Below are 12,690 nucleotides of genomic sequence, written 5' to 3'. Positions count from 1 at the left end.
CTGCATTTTGGATCCTATTGTTCTAGGACCAATCAGACTGCTGCAGTTTGGATCCTATTCAACTCAGTACATAACAACACCCCTGCCCGTACGGGCCAGTCGTGTCCAACTCTGGGGTTGTGCGCCCATCTTGCTTAAGAGGCCGGGGGCCAGTGCTGTCCGGAGACACTTCCGGGTCACGTGGCCAGCGTGACGAAGCTGCTCTGGCGAGCCAGCACCAGCGCAGCACACGGAAACGCCGTTTACCTTCCCGCTATAAAGCGGTACCTATTTATCTACTTGCACTTAGGGGTGCTTTCAAACTGCTAGGTGGGCAGGAGCTGGGACCGAAAGACGGGAGCTCACCCCGCGGCGGGGATTTGAACCGCCAACCATGCGATCGGCAAGCCCTAGGCACTGAGGTTTTACCCACAATTTCGGCCACAGTCACACCAGCTACTAAGGAAAAAGCAGCGTCAGTTGTTTACAGATCTCAGTGGTGCTGTTTCATCCTTAAGCACATCTTAGCCAGGGTCGTGCCCATCCACTCCCACCAGCCCCAATGGACAGGGATGATGGGAGTTACACATTGGCTATACCTATGCCTATATTTATACCTGCATAAATGTATTTAAATCCAGGGAAAGCTGAAAGTGACTGTGTATGGGAGTGGGGACTACTTGACTCACTTCAGCAGGAGGCAGACAGGAGGGCAGCTCACATGTCATACTTTCTTCCTAGGTAGGAAGGAAAGTGTACACCTGTCATGTGTGTGAAAAGCACACTGGCACCCATTTACTACAATTAAACAAGTTTGGAGGCTGCAGCGTGGAAGTGGCTTCCAGAATGTTAATTGTGGCAAAAGAAACGGTTCCTTAATTTCATTTTTCACACAGGATGGTGCATGTGGCTCTTTTCTCCTCCTCCTCCTCCGGTGTAAATCTGCTTTATAGTGTGCGAAGCAAAGCTGATGCTTCTTTATTTAAAATACTTCTAGCCTGCTTTCCCAGTACTCATGGGAACTGGCAGCAAAACAATTCATATAACCCATACCAGATACAAGTTAAATTCCAGAAGGACACAAGCAACACAATGCCTTTTGCCTTCTGCATTGTCAAGTGTTCCATTGTTCATAATAGTCAAAAAGGGAATCTTGTAGTCCTCTGGAAACTTGCACATTTACTATGGAACAAGGCTTGCTTTTTTGAACTAGAGTCTGTGTCATCAGCTGGGTAGCAATTCTCAGTTAGTAGGTATATAAAAGGGGAAAGATAGCTTTAACCTGGTTCCAGACTTGTTTTTTGTATTTCACTTCCATCTGCCCTCACTGTCTAATGTTTTCTTACTCTCAGGTATGAGGAACCAGTGGCCCCCCAGCTTTTGTTGGACTCCCAACTCCCATCAGCCCCAGACCCTACAATAGATGGTCAGGTTGATGGGAGATGCGATTCAGCAACACCTAGAAGGCCATAGGTTCCCCATCCTTATGCCATAATAATTTTGTCTGTCTTTGAAGCTGCTGGAGACTCATACATTATTCCAGCAAGAAACTAAAAACAGGGCAATTCCTCTGGAATTAATAAACCAGAGAGCCTATTGACCCCTTTGTAAGGTCTTCATAAACACTTTGCTGGGCACTACCCTGGCTACCCCCTGGCTAACATGTGTTTAACAAGTGCGGGAGGTCACACCACAGTTCTGGGGCACCTGCAGAGAAGGCCCAAGCCTTTTGCAGTAGCTGCTTAAACTTCCTGGAATGAGAGTAATTGGAATAAAGCTCTGGAAGGTAAAAGTAAAGGTAAAGTACCCCTGGACGGTTAAGTCCAGTCAAAGGCGACTATGGGTTTGTGGCACTCATCTCGCTTTCAGGCCAAGGGAGCCAGTGTTTGTCCACAGACAGCTTTCCGGGTCAAGTGGCCAGCATGACTAAACCGCTTCTGGCTCAATGGGACACTGTGGTGAGTGCCAGAGCGCATGGAAACGCCATTTACCTTCTCGCTGCAGCGGTACCTATTTATCTACTTGCACTGGTGTGCTTTCAAACTGCTAGGTTGGCAGAAGCCGGGACAAAGCAACAGGAGCTCACTCCATCGCGCGGATTTGAACTGCTGACCTTCCAACTGGCAAGGGGCTCAGTGGTTTAGACCACAGAGCCACCTGCGTCCCTCTGGAAGGTGAAATGGGACACATGGCTATAAAGAGGCTTCAGCACCTCCATTGCCAGTCAAAGCAAGCCCTGTTCTGCCAAACTGTCGGCAATTTTGCTACTGTCGGAACAGGAACGAAAACATTAAAGCCAGTTGTTGTGTCCGTCTATACTTTTTTAAAAAAACTTGTTGTACAATAGCTGTTGTTGCCCTCCTAATTCCTGCTAAAGCGCTGTGTGCGTGAGGCGTCTGTCCTTCCCAATTAGCAGCCCCTGCTGAGAGGGCAGGGCCTGGCATGTTCCTGAGCAGAGCTAGACATATCACAGGGCAAAGAACAGCTGCACTGGGCCCCTGCCAGTGCTGCCACTTTTGCTCTCCTGCCTGGGCCAGTTGCTACAGTGCCAGGTGTTATGAGTGGGCAAACCACTAAGTTAGATGCTCCTTGCTGCCCTCAGCACCAACTTGGCTCCCAATATTCATTTTCTGGCAGCTCTGAAGCAGAGAGAAGGAGGACGAGCTCTCGGGATGAGTCTTTGCCACTGAAATTAAATTAGACAGAACTAGCACCGTCTCTGGGTGACTGTGTTCTCTCAACGACTGCCACAGAGGAAAACAAATGCAAGAGGGTCTCCTCCACCTACCTGCTGTCTGCCAAATGTTTTGGACCACAACTTCCATCAGCCTCAGCTAAAACATTTGATGCAATTCCCTTTCAGTTGCCCCCGTTCACCATATTTCAGATAGCCCGTCTCCTTGATTTATTTTCTCCGAAATCCTAGCCAGATCACCCACCCAATTCAAATTTCCCTGAATGAATTACCCAGCTAGTAAAAGACCGGGGGACCATTCCCCATGGTCCACACTTAGCAATGCTCCCTGGATCCAGAAGGTGGGGGTAAAGGCTGTTGCATTTCTGAGAGAGCCAGTGTGGTGTAGCGGTTAAGAGCAGTGGACTCGTAATCTGGGGAACCGGGTTCGCGTCTCCGCTCCTCCGCATGCAGTTGCTGGGTGACCTTGGGCTAGTCACACTTCTCAGCCTCACTCACCTCACAGAATGTTTGTTGTGGGGGAGGAAGGGAAAGGAGAATGTTAGCCGCTTTGAGACTCCTTCGGGTAGTGATAAAGTGGGATATCAAATCCAAACTCCTCCTCCTCCTCCTCCTCCTCCTCCTCCTTCTTCCTCTTGTTGTAAAAGAGCCTTTCCAGGAAAAAAAGCTGGCAACCCTACTTTTGGTTAGTTAGTGTGACTGACTATAGCTGCGATTCCAGGCACTGGTAGTATTACAGAGGGTACAACATGTTCGGGCATCAAGGGATGCTGGCGGCAACACTTCGCCCCCGCTATGTTCGGTCCCTGGCCAAAGTCACCAACTTCAGAAAGCCACTCCCTCTTATTCTGCAGACATCCAATAAGCATATAGATCTGGCCTTCCCTGGAGTCACATGCCCTGGTCAACAACAGCTTTTGTTTTTGCAGTTGTGAAGTCACTCCCACCCCACCCCCAAACCACAAAGCAGAGTCCTCGTGCCTTGAAGTCTTGTGTGGCAGGCGCAAACCCATCAGGTGTAGTGCTCTGTATAATTGGGTCCGAGAGACTGAGCATGGGCCATTGCCAGGGGTCATGAAGCAATCAAAGGCACAGAGAGGGCTATTCTGGGCCTGCTATTCTGCTTTCATATAGCCACATGAATAAGGAAGGACAAGGAAGCTCAAAAGGGCTTTCAGTGTCATGTGTGGAAAAACCTTAAAAGGTGTGTGATATAATACTTTATCTTAGCTTTCATGTCTCTTAGTATAATAATAATAATAATAATAATAATAATAATAATAATAATAATAATAATTTTATTTATATCCCACCCTCCCCAGCCAAAGCCAGGCTCAGAGAGACTAACAACAATAAAAGTAACACAATTTACATTAAATCCCAATCAATTAATTGAAATGCATTCTAAAATCAACTCATTCTAAAATCAATTCAAAATCAAATTAATGGCAACCATTGGGCTAGAGTTCTGTGAGGGTTACCGAAGGAGGGGGTCAGACTGCGCCTTGGCCAAAGGTCTGGTGGAACAGCTCTGTCTTGCAGGCCCTGCAGAAAGATGTCAAGTCCCGCAGGGCCCTAGTCTCTTGTGACAGAGCGTTCCACCAGATCGGGGCCATGGCTGAAAAAGCCCTGGCTCTGGTTGAGGCCAGCCTAACCTCCCTGTGGCCCGGGACCTCCAAGATGAATATCGTAAGGTCCTCCGTGGGACATACCAGGAGAGGCGGTCCCGTAGGTACGAGGGTCCTAGGCCGCATAGGGCTTTAAAGGTTAAAACCAGCACCTTAAACCTGATCCTGTACTCCACCGGGAGCCAGTGCAGCTGGTATAGCACTGGGTGAATGTTATCCTGTGGCGAGGACCCCGTAAGGAGTCTCCCTGCGGCATTCTGCACCCGTTGGAGCTTCTGGGTCAGTCTCAAGGGCAGCCCCACGTAGAGCGAGTTACAATAATCAAGTATGGGACTGAAAAGCCCCCCCTTCCCCCCACCCTGCTGACTCCTTTGAAACTGATTCTGACTAAACATCAGGAAGAACATTCTGACAGTGAAAGCTGTTCGACAGTGGAGCAGACTCCCTTGGCCTTTCCTTCCTTGGAGGTTTTTAAGCAGAGGCTGGATGGCCATCTGCCATGGATACTTTAGCTGAGATTCCTGTATTGCAGGGGGTTGGACTAGATGACCCCTGGGATGCCTCCCAACACTACAACTATTCTATGATCAATAGCTAACCTCAGAACAAGGCAGTTTCCTATGTTCATTCTGTGACTGGCCATTGCTCTCAAGAATTTCCCATTGCTTGTTGCCTGACCATTTAACTGGAGGTGCCAGGATTGAATCTGAAGCCATCTATACACAAATCATGTGCTCTACCATTGAGCCATGTGCTAATCCCATGCGTAATCAGTTTAGGGGCCTTTTTGTTAGCAGTGTGTACTGTTATACAGTACAGTCATACCTCATGTTACGTTTGCTTCAGGTTGAGCATTTTCTGGTTGTGTCCCACGGCGACCCGGAAGTACCGGAAAGGGTTACTTCCGGGTTTCACCGCTCAAAATGATGTCACGCGCATGCGCAGAAGCGGCAAATCGCGACCCGCACACGCGCAGATGTGGGTTGCATTCTGCTCATGTTGCGAATGGGGCTCCGAAACGGATCCCATTTGCAACCAGAGGTACCACTGTATATGTATTCATCAGTATAATTATTTAGGTGGTACACAATACAAATTAAAAATGCATTTAAAAATGCATCAAACCAGTTATACAATCCAAAACACAAATAATGAGCACTAGACCGGCAAATCAAAACAATGCAAAGGTTATAAGCCAACCAACCACCATTCATAGCAGAAAGACTCATAATCTCAGAGGTTGCTAATTTTTCTTTCTTTCCCGGCATGCTCCTGTGCCTTTAATACCAACCCAGAATGCAGGTGTTATTGTGGAGAATCTTTTCCCCATCTCTTTACATCCAGGCCAAAAAAGGTATCACATGCTCAATTTTGGCATGTCATAAGGCTCTTAAAAGTGCAGGATCAGAACCAGTAAAACTGCTGGAAGCCTTATTTCTGAACCATAAGTATTAGCAGTTTTTGCCACATTGGTTCCAGAAAACAACAGATATCATCTTACCTTTTTTGTATCTCAGTCTAAGTAGTAGATGACTCTAATAATTTCCGTATAAATGTTAGGATTATGACTCCCAGAATATAAAATGTATCAAGTAAACATTTAAGAGATGCTGAATTGCCTAACTTGACTGGCAGGGCACATATTCCAGGAAATCCTTATCCTTCCCTATTGAATTGCTTGGTTACCAGAAAGCAAGCCTGACATACTTAAATTCTCAAGCATAGCCAGTGATAGCTGCGGTTTCAAATGTTCCTACTGCCCTCTAGTGGTGTACATCCGGAAAGACAGCCAATGACCGTCGATTTGCTAAACCGGATTTGCTTCCTGGTTCACCCAAGGGCAATGGTTGCATAAATTGAGTGATCCTCGGGAGAGAACGGTGACAGAGCTCAAGTACTCTTTGAAGCACCAGACTCAAGGCATTCCCTCCCTTCTAATTTCACCACACTATAAAAGAAGTAAAAGTAAGATGCCATTCTGGTATATCCTGTGGCAAAACTCAGACTAGACATTAACAAACATGACTTAAGTTAGCGCCATCAATTTCAGTGTATTTACTCGGAGTAAAACTTAGTTGAATGCCATCCAATGGACCTTTACTCCAGTAACGAACTAGTGGAGGATTGCTTCTCCTGCTCAACTTAGCAGACCCGTAACAGGACAAATTCTTCTTGCTTTAGATCAAAGGAATGAGAAAACAAGTTTCCAAGCTTTGATTTAGGAGGATCATTTACATCAGTGGCAGGGAATCTGTGCTCCTCAGGAGGTTGTTGAACTCCCAAATCCCATCATGGCAAACAGAGAGGATGGGACTTTCAGTTCCACAAGATCTGAAGTGCCACAGGCTCCTCATCCCTGATCTATGTAAATATATATATATGATCTATGATTATCTGCAGCTGATTATAAATATTTTGACCTTGGATAGAATGGAAATTGCGGCAAGGTGGGAAATCAGCAATGTTGCAAATGTGAAAGGGTTATGGTGGAATATAGCTGATATAATGAACCTGACACTTATCCAGGAGAGTTATATCCATTTTAACATTTTATTATTATTATTATTATTATTATTATTATTATTATTATTATTATTATTATACCACCCTTTACCTGGAGGTCTCAGGGTGGTATTAGTGTTTTCTTAATGTACTTGCTTTTTAAAAGGGAGACAAGCACAAAGGTGAAGACATCAAGTGAACCATTGTAGAGAATCAGCAACCTACGAGGGTAGCAATAACTAGAGGAAACTCTGCCAAAAGATTAAAAGAGCCCAGCTATGTTGAGGAAACTGAAGTGAAGCATTTTAAGCACTGTGTGAACCACTGGAAACAAATGAGAGCATCTGTTCACAGGCCAGCAGCAACTCTTTTAGAAAAAGTCAGATGATCATGTGAAAGATAAAGGAATATATGCAAACACGAAATTTTGCAGATGGACGATCTTTCCCCTGAGGTCAGCATATCACCTGCTTTTGAATAATGTTGACCTTCACTAGGCACAAAACGGTACCCATGCCAAGATCTAACCTTGCTTTCAGGAAAAGGGTTTGTGAGGCTGACTTGAGCACCAACCATCCCAAGCAGAAAAACAGATGTGACAATCTCATTGGTTTAATATTGACTGCATTTCTAGCCCACCTTTTCCTCCAAAGGAGCTCAGGGCTGTGTACATGGTTCTCCCCCTCCTCATTCAATCCCCACAACAACCCTGTGAGGTAGGCTAGCCTAAGAGGCAGTGGCTGGCCCAAGGTCATCCACTGAGCTTCATGGCCATGCGGGGATTCGAACCCTAGTCTCCCAAGTCCTTGTCTGACAACTGCTTCTTCCAGTTTAAGAGACACTGGGGCAGCATACTGGGGCAACATGGCCTTGATCATTTAGGCTGAGGGATAGCTCAGCTGGTAGAGCATGAGACTCTTAATCTCAGAGTTATGGGTTCGAGTGAAAGATTCCTACATTGCAGTGGGTTGGGATATATGACCGCGATGTGAGAAAATATGCTGGGAAAACTGCATTATCTGGAAAAGCTGGAATGCACAGGTTCGAAGTGATCCTAAACTGTTCTGCCGACTGCATGGATCAGTAGTTCTCTTCTGCCATCTAATGGCCGCTTTGAAATATTGTGCGGCATTTCCACAGAGCATCTAGGGAGGTACGTGTTTGCTAGCCTGATATTTTCCTTTGATTTGCTTAAAGACAAAAGGCTGTTTACTTTCGCTTGATACTGGTGACAGGAACACACACACAGTACCCCAGAACACACAGGTAAAGATCAGTTTTGCTCTATTTGCTTATTTTGCAGGGCTGCATTGCGGAGACAGCCCATAACAAGTGGATATGCTTGCTTGGCATGATAAACGTCTCAGGTTAAGTGCTTGGTGTCTCCAGTCAAAGTATCTCAGGTATTCAGGCTGATAAAGGCCTATTTCTGAGACCCTAGAGAGTTACTGCCTGTCAGTCAGAACAGACAACAATGGACCAATGACCAGGCGTAGCTTAATGCAGCTTCAGATGGCGAGTGAGTTTCTTGCTGTTAGTTCTAAAATGGACATGACTGCTGAAGCTGTGTTTCTTCTTGGAGTTTTACTGGATTGGCTAACTTTACAGGAGGGGAATCAAACTCCAATGGCAACAGGATGGGGGCCAGAGATGATCAAGAGAGATTAATGGCCAACAAGCACAGTAACTGAATGGGATCCCTCTCCCTAGTGCTAAAGAATGATGCAAACCAGGTATCTGTGTGGAAAAGTCTGCAGTTCTAGCATGAGACTGAAAAAGGCATGCAGAGAACAGAGCTGGGCCCTGCAAGAATCTTAAGGCAATAAACTTGGGGGCATCCAGCAGAGTCTTTAATACTGTGCCTCAGTAATGTTGTATCCTTCATTGGCACCTGGGCACAGGGGTGGCAAAAGTCCTGTAAAGGTAAAGGTACCCCTGACCATTAGGTCCAGTCATGACCGACTCTGGGGTTGCGACGCTCATCTCACTCTTTTGGCCGAGGGAGCCGGCATACAGCTTCCAGGTCATGTGGCCAGCATGACTAAGCCTCTTCTGGCGAACCAGAGCAGCGCATGGAAACGCCGTTTACCTTCCCGCCGGAGCGGTACCTATTTATCTACTTGCACTGGTGTGCTTTGGAACTGCTAGGTTGGCAGGAGCAGGGACTGAGCAGCGGGAGCTCACCCCGTTGCGGGGATTCGAACTGCCGACCTTCTGATCGGCAAGCCCTAGGCTCAGTGGTTTAGACCACAGCGCCACCCACCTGGGACCTCTCCAAACCTTGCCTCCATCACCTTGCTCCATCCTCATCCCAATGAAAAACAGCTCTACAGCTGCTCCTGAGAGAACCCCACTACCTCTGCCACACAGGCCCCTCACAAGCCAGCACTGCTCTGGAGTTCCTTGGAAGCTTCTCAGGAGGTTGTCAACAAGGCAAAGGAACGGCAAATGAGCTTCCCTAGATGGTAGTTTGCTCACTGCCACAGAAGAGTCTCCTGTGATATCTTCATGGGTATGTTAGGTGTGCTCTTTGCTACTCGCTCGCTCGGTTAATGTGAAGCCACTGCAAAATTCCCCATGCGCCTGGTGCCCTGAATGAACTGTGTTTTCTATAATATGCTCCAGCATTGTTTGCAACGTGCTGGAAGAGCTCAGCGGCAGATGAGTCAATGTAGGAAATGTAGAGTCACCTGAAAGGCAGAAGCTGTGAAAAGCTGCTGGGCTTGGAGACTAATGTCTGGAAGCTTCGTACCACTTTAACCAAGGTACAGGTTCTGACCGTGAAACTCAGGGGCGAACCAAACGTGGTGCAGATTACGTGCAGGTAATTCACAGGCATGGTTTTTGTTCTTTAAATAGAAAGCTGCTGTGGGCACTCTCCCACCCCAAGAGGAACCAGAGACGGTTGTACATGAGGAAGGGGCTAACCTTGTCCTCATCGTCATATTCCAGGCAAAAATTCCCTCTCTGAAGTTCCCATTGGCTCCACAATGAAGGAATCCCTCATAAGAATTTAAGAAGAGCCTGCGGGATCTGTCCCATCTACTCCAGCACCCTGTTCTTACAGCGGCGAGAAAGAAGCTTAGGAAAACTCCTTTCCTGTCAGGAGAAGGGGTCCAGAAGTTTCCTCAGGACCACAGCGGGGGGAGGGTGTTAAAAAAAAACAGGGGTGCACTGCAATCACAGTTCTGCATGGACAGTCCTGTGGCAGCTGTTTAAATTTTATATATATATATATATATATATATATATATATATATATATATATGGGATAGGAGACAAATTCATTTTCACACTTCCTGAAACAATATGTGCACTGAATCCAAGCTTCTCTGAATTTGCAATAATAATAATAATAATAATAATAATAATAATAATAATAATAATACAGTGGTGCCCCGCAAGACGAATGCCTCGCAAGACGGAAAACCCGCTAGACGAAAGGGTTTTCCGTTTTGGAGGTGCTTCGCAAAACAAATTTCCTATGGGCTTGCTTCGCAAGACAACAATGCCTTGCGAGTTCCTGCGGGTTTTTTCCCTCCCCCCCTTTTTCTAAGCCGCTAAGCCGCTTATCAGCTGATCCGATCAGCAGATAAGCCGCTAAAAGCCGCTAATAGCACTAATCCGCTAATCCGTCAATGGGCTTGCTTCGCAAGACGAAAAAACCGCTAGACGAAGAGAATCACAGAACGGATTCTTTTCGTCTTGCGAGGCACCACTGTAATAATAGAAAAAAATATTTATATCCCGCCCTCCCCAGCCGAAGCCGGGCTCAGGGCGGCTAACAACAATAAAACAGTACAAAAGTACAGCACAAACAACACTCTAAAATCATTCATTATAAAATTAATTAATTCAAGCCACTGGCAACCATTGGGCCAGAGCTCCGCGAAGATTGCCGAGGGAGGGAGTCAGGCTGTGCCCTGACCAAAGGCCTGGTGGAACAGCTCTGTCTTGCAGGCCATGCGGAAAGATGTCAAGTCCCGCAGGGCCCTGGTCTCTTGTGACAGAGTGTTCCACCAGATCAGAGCCACGGCCGAAAAAGCCCTGGCTCTAGTTGAGGCCAGCCTAACTTCTCTGTGGCCTGGGACCTTCAAGATGTTTTTATTTGAAGACCGTAAGTTTCTCTGTGGGGCATACCAGGAGAGGCGGTCCCGTAGGTACGAGGGTCCTAGGCCGTATAGGGCTTTAAAGGTTAAAACCAGCACCTTAAACCTGATCCTGTTTTCCCCTGGGAGCCAGTGCAGCTAGTATAGCACTGGGTGAATGTGATCTCGCAGCAAAGACCCCGTAAGGAGTCTTGCTGCAGCATTCTGCACCCGCTGGAGTTTCTGGGTCAGTCTCAAGGGCAGCCCCACGTAGAGCGAGTTACAATAATCCACTCTGGAGGTGACCGTCGCGTGGATCACAGTGGCTAGGTCAGGGCGAAAGAGGTAAGGAGCCAACTGCTTAGCTTGGCGGAGATGGAAAAATGCCGCCTTTGTTGTAGCTGCAATCTGCACCTCCATGGAAAGGGAGGTGTTGAAGATTACACCCAAACTCTTAACAGATGGTGCTGGCACTAATTGCACCCCCGCAAGAGATGGGAGTTGCCCCCTCAATCCCATATCGTCCCGTCCCAGCCACAGGACCTCTGTCTTCGAAGGATTTAGCTTCAACCGGCTCCCATGTAACCATCCAGCCACAGCTTCCAAACATCTGGTCAGTGTGTCTGGGGCCGAGTCAGGATGGCCATCCATCAACAGAGTTGGGTGTCATCAGCATACTGATGGCAACCCAGTCCAAAACTCCAGACAAGCTGGAGGGCGAGGGGATGAGGGGGCGCATAAAGATGTTGAAAAGCATCGGGGAGAGTATCGCACCCTGAGGAGTGGCGTCGGGGAGAGTATCGCACCCTGAGGAGTATCGCACACCAAGGAGTGGCGTGATGACAATTCCCCCCCAAGCGCCACCCTCTGTCCCCGACCAGAGAGAAACGAGCGCAGCCATTGAAGGACTGTGCCCTGGATCCCCACGTCGGCAAGGCGGTGGTCCAGAAGTTCGTGATCGACCATGTCGAAAGCTGCTGACAGATCTAGAAGAATCAGCAGCCCCAACCCACCTCGATCCAGCTGTCTACGAAGATCATCTGTTAGGGCAACCAGAGCCGTCTCGGTCCCATGACCAGCGCGGAAGCCGGACTGGAATGGATCCAGAGCCAATGTTTCATCCAGAAACCCACCAAGCTGTTCAGCAACCGCTCTCTCAATCACCTTACCCAGGAATGGAAGATTCGAAACTGGGCGGTAATTGGATAGATCTAAAGGATCTAATGATGTTTTCTTTAAGAGCGGGCGCACCACTGTCTCCTTCAGTTCCCCTGGGAATGTCCCCGTGCCGAGGGACAAATTGATGATATCCCCCAGGGGGGCCCGCACCTCGTCTGGACACGCTCTAATCAGCCAAGACGGGCACGGGTCGAGAGGACAGGTGGTGATGCAGTCTAACCCGCCAAAATGCATGCAGAAACATGTATGTGAGGGGAAAGTTTACATAAAAACTCATATGAGTGAAAACGATATACAAAACCACACTATATTAGGGAGAAATGCCTTCAAAAATGTGTATATTACACAAAGGTGTGTTTTTAAAAATGTGTACATAAAGAGAAATGTGAACTTAAACACCAGACAGTTTTTGTGAGGACTTTAAAAAACACAACCTGAACGTGGAAATGCAGCAAACTGATTTTAAAACTGGGGAAAGGAAAACCTGAGATTTAAAAGGAGCATGTATAGAAATGTAAGAAGGAACAAATCACGAAGGAAGCCAACACTTGCGGGGAGAAGGTGAGGGAGGCTAAAGCTGAGAATGAGATCAGGCTTGCAAATGAGATTAAAAATAAGA

The sequence above is a fragment of the Podarcis liolepis genome (genome assembly GCF_965112155.1).
Source record: "Podarcis liolepis genome assembly, chromosome: 1".
In the NCBI taxonomy this organism is placed as follows: domain Eukaryota; kingdom Metazoa; phylum Chordata; class Lepidosauria; order Squamata; family Lacertidae; genus Podarcis; species Podarcis liolepis.
This window is presented reverse-complemented; position numbering follows the sequence as displayed.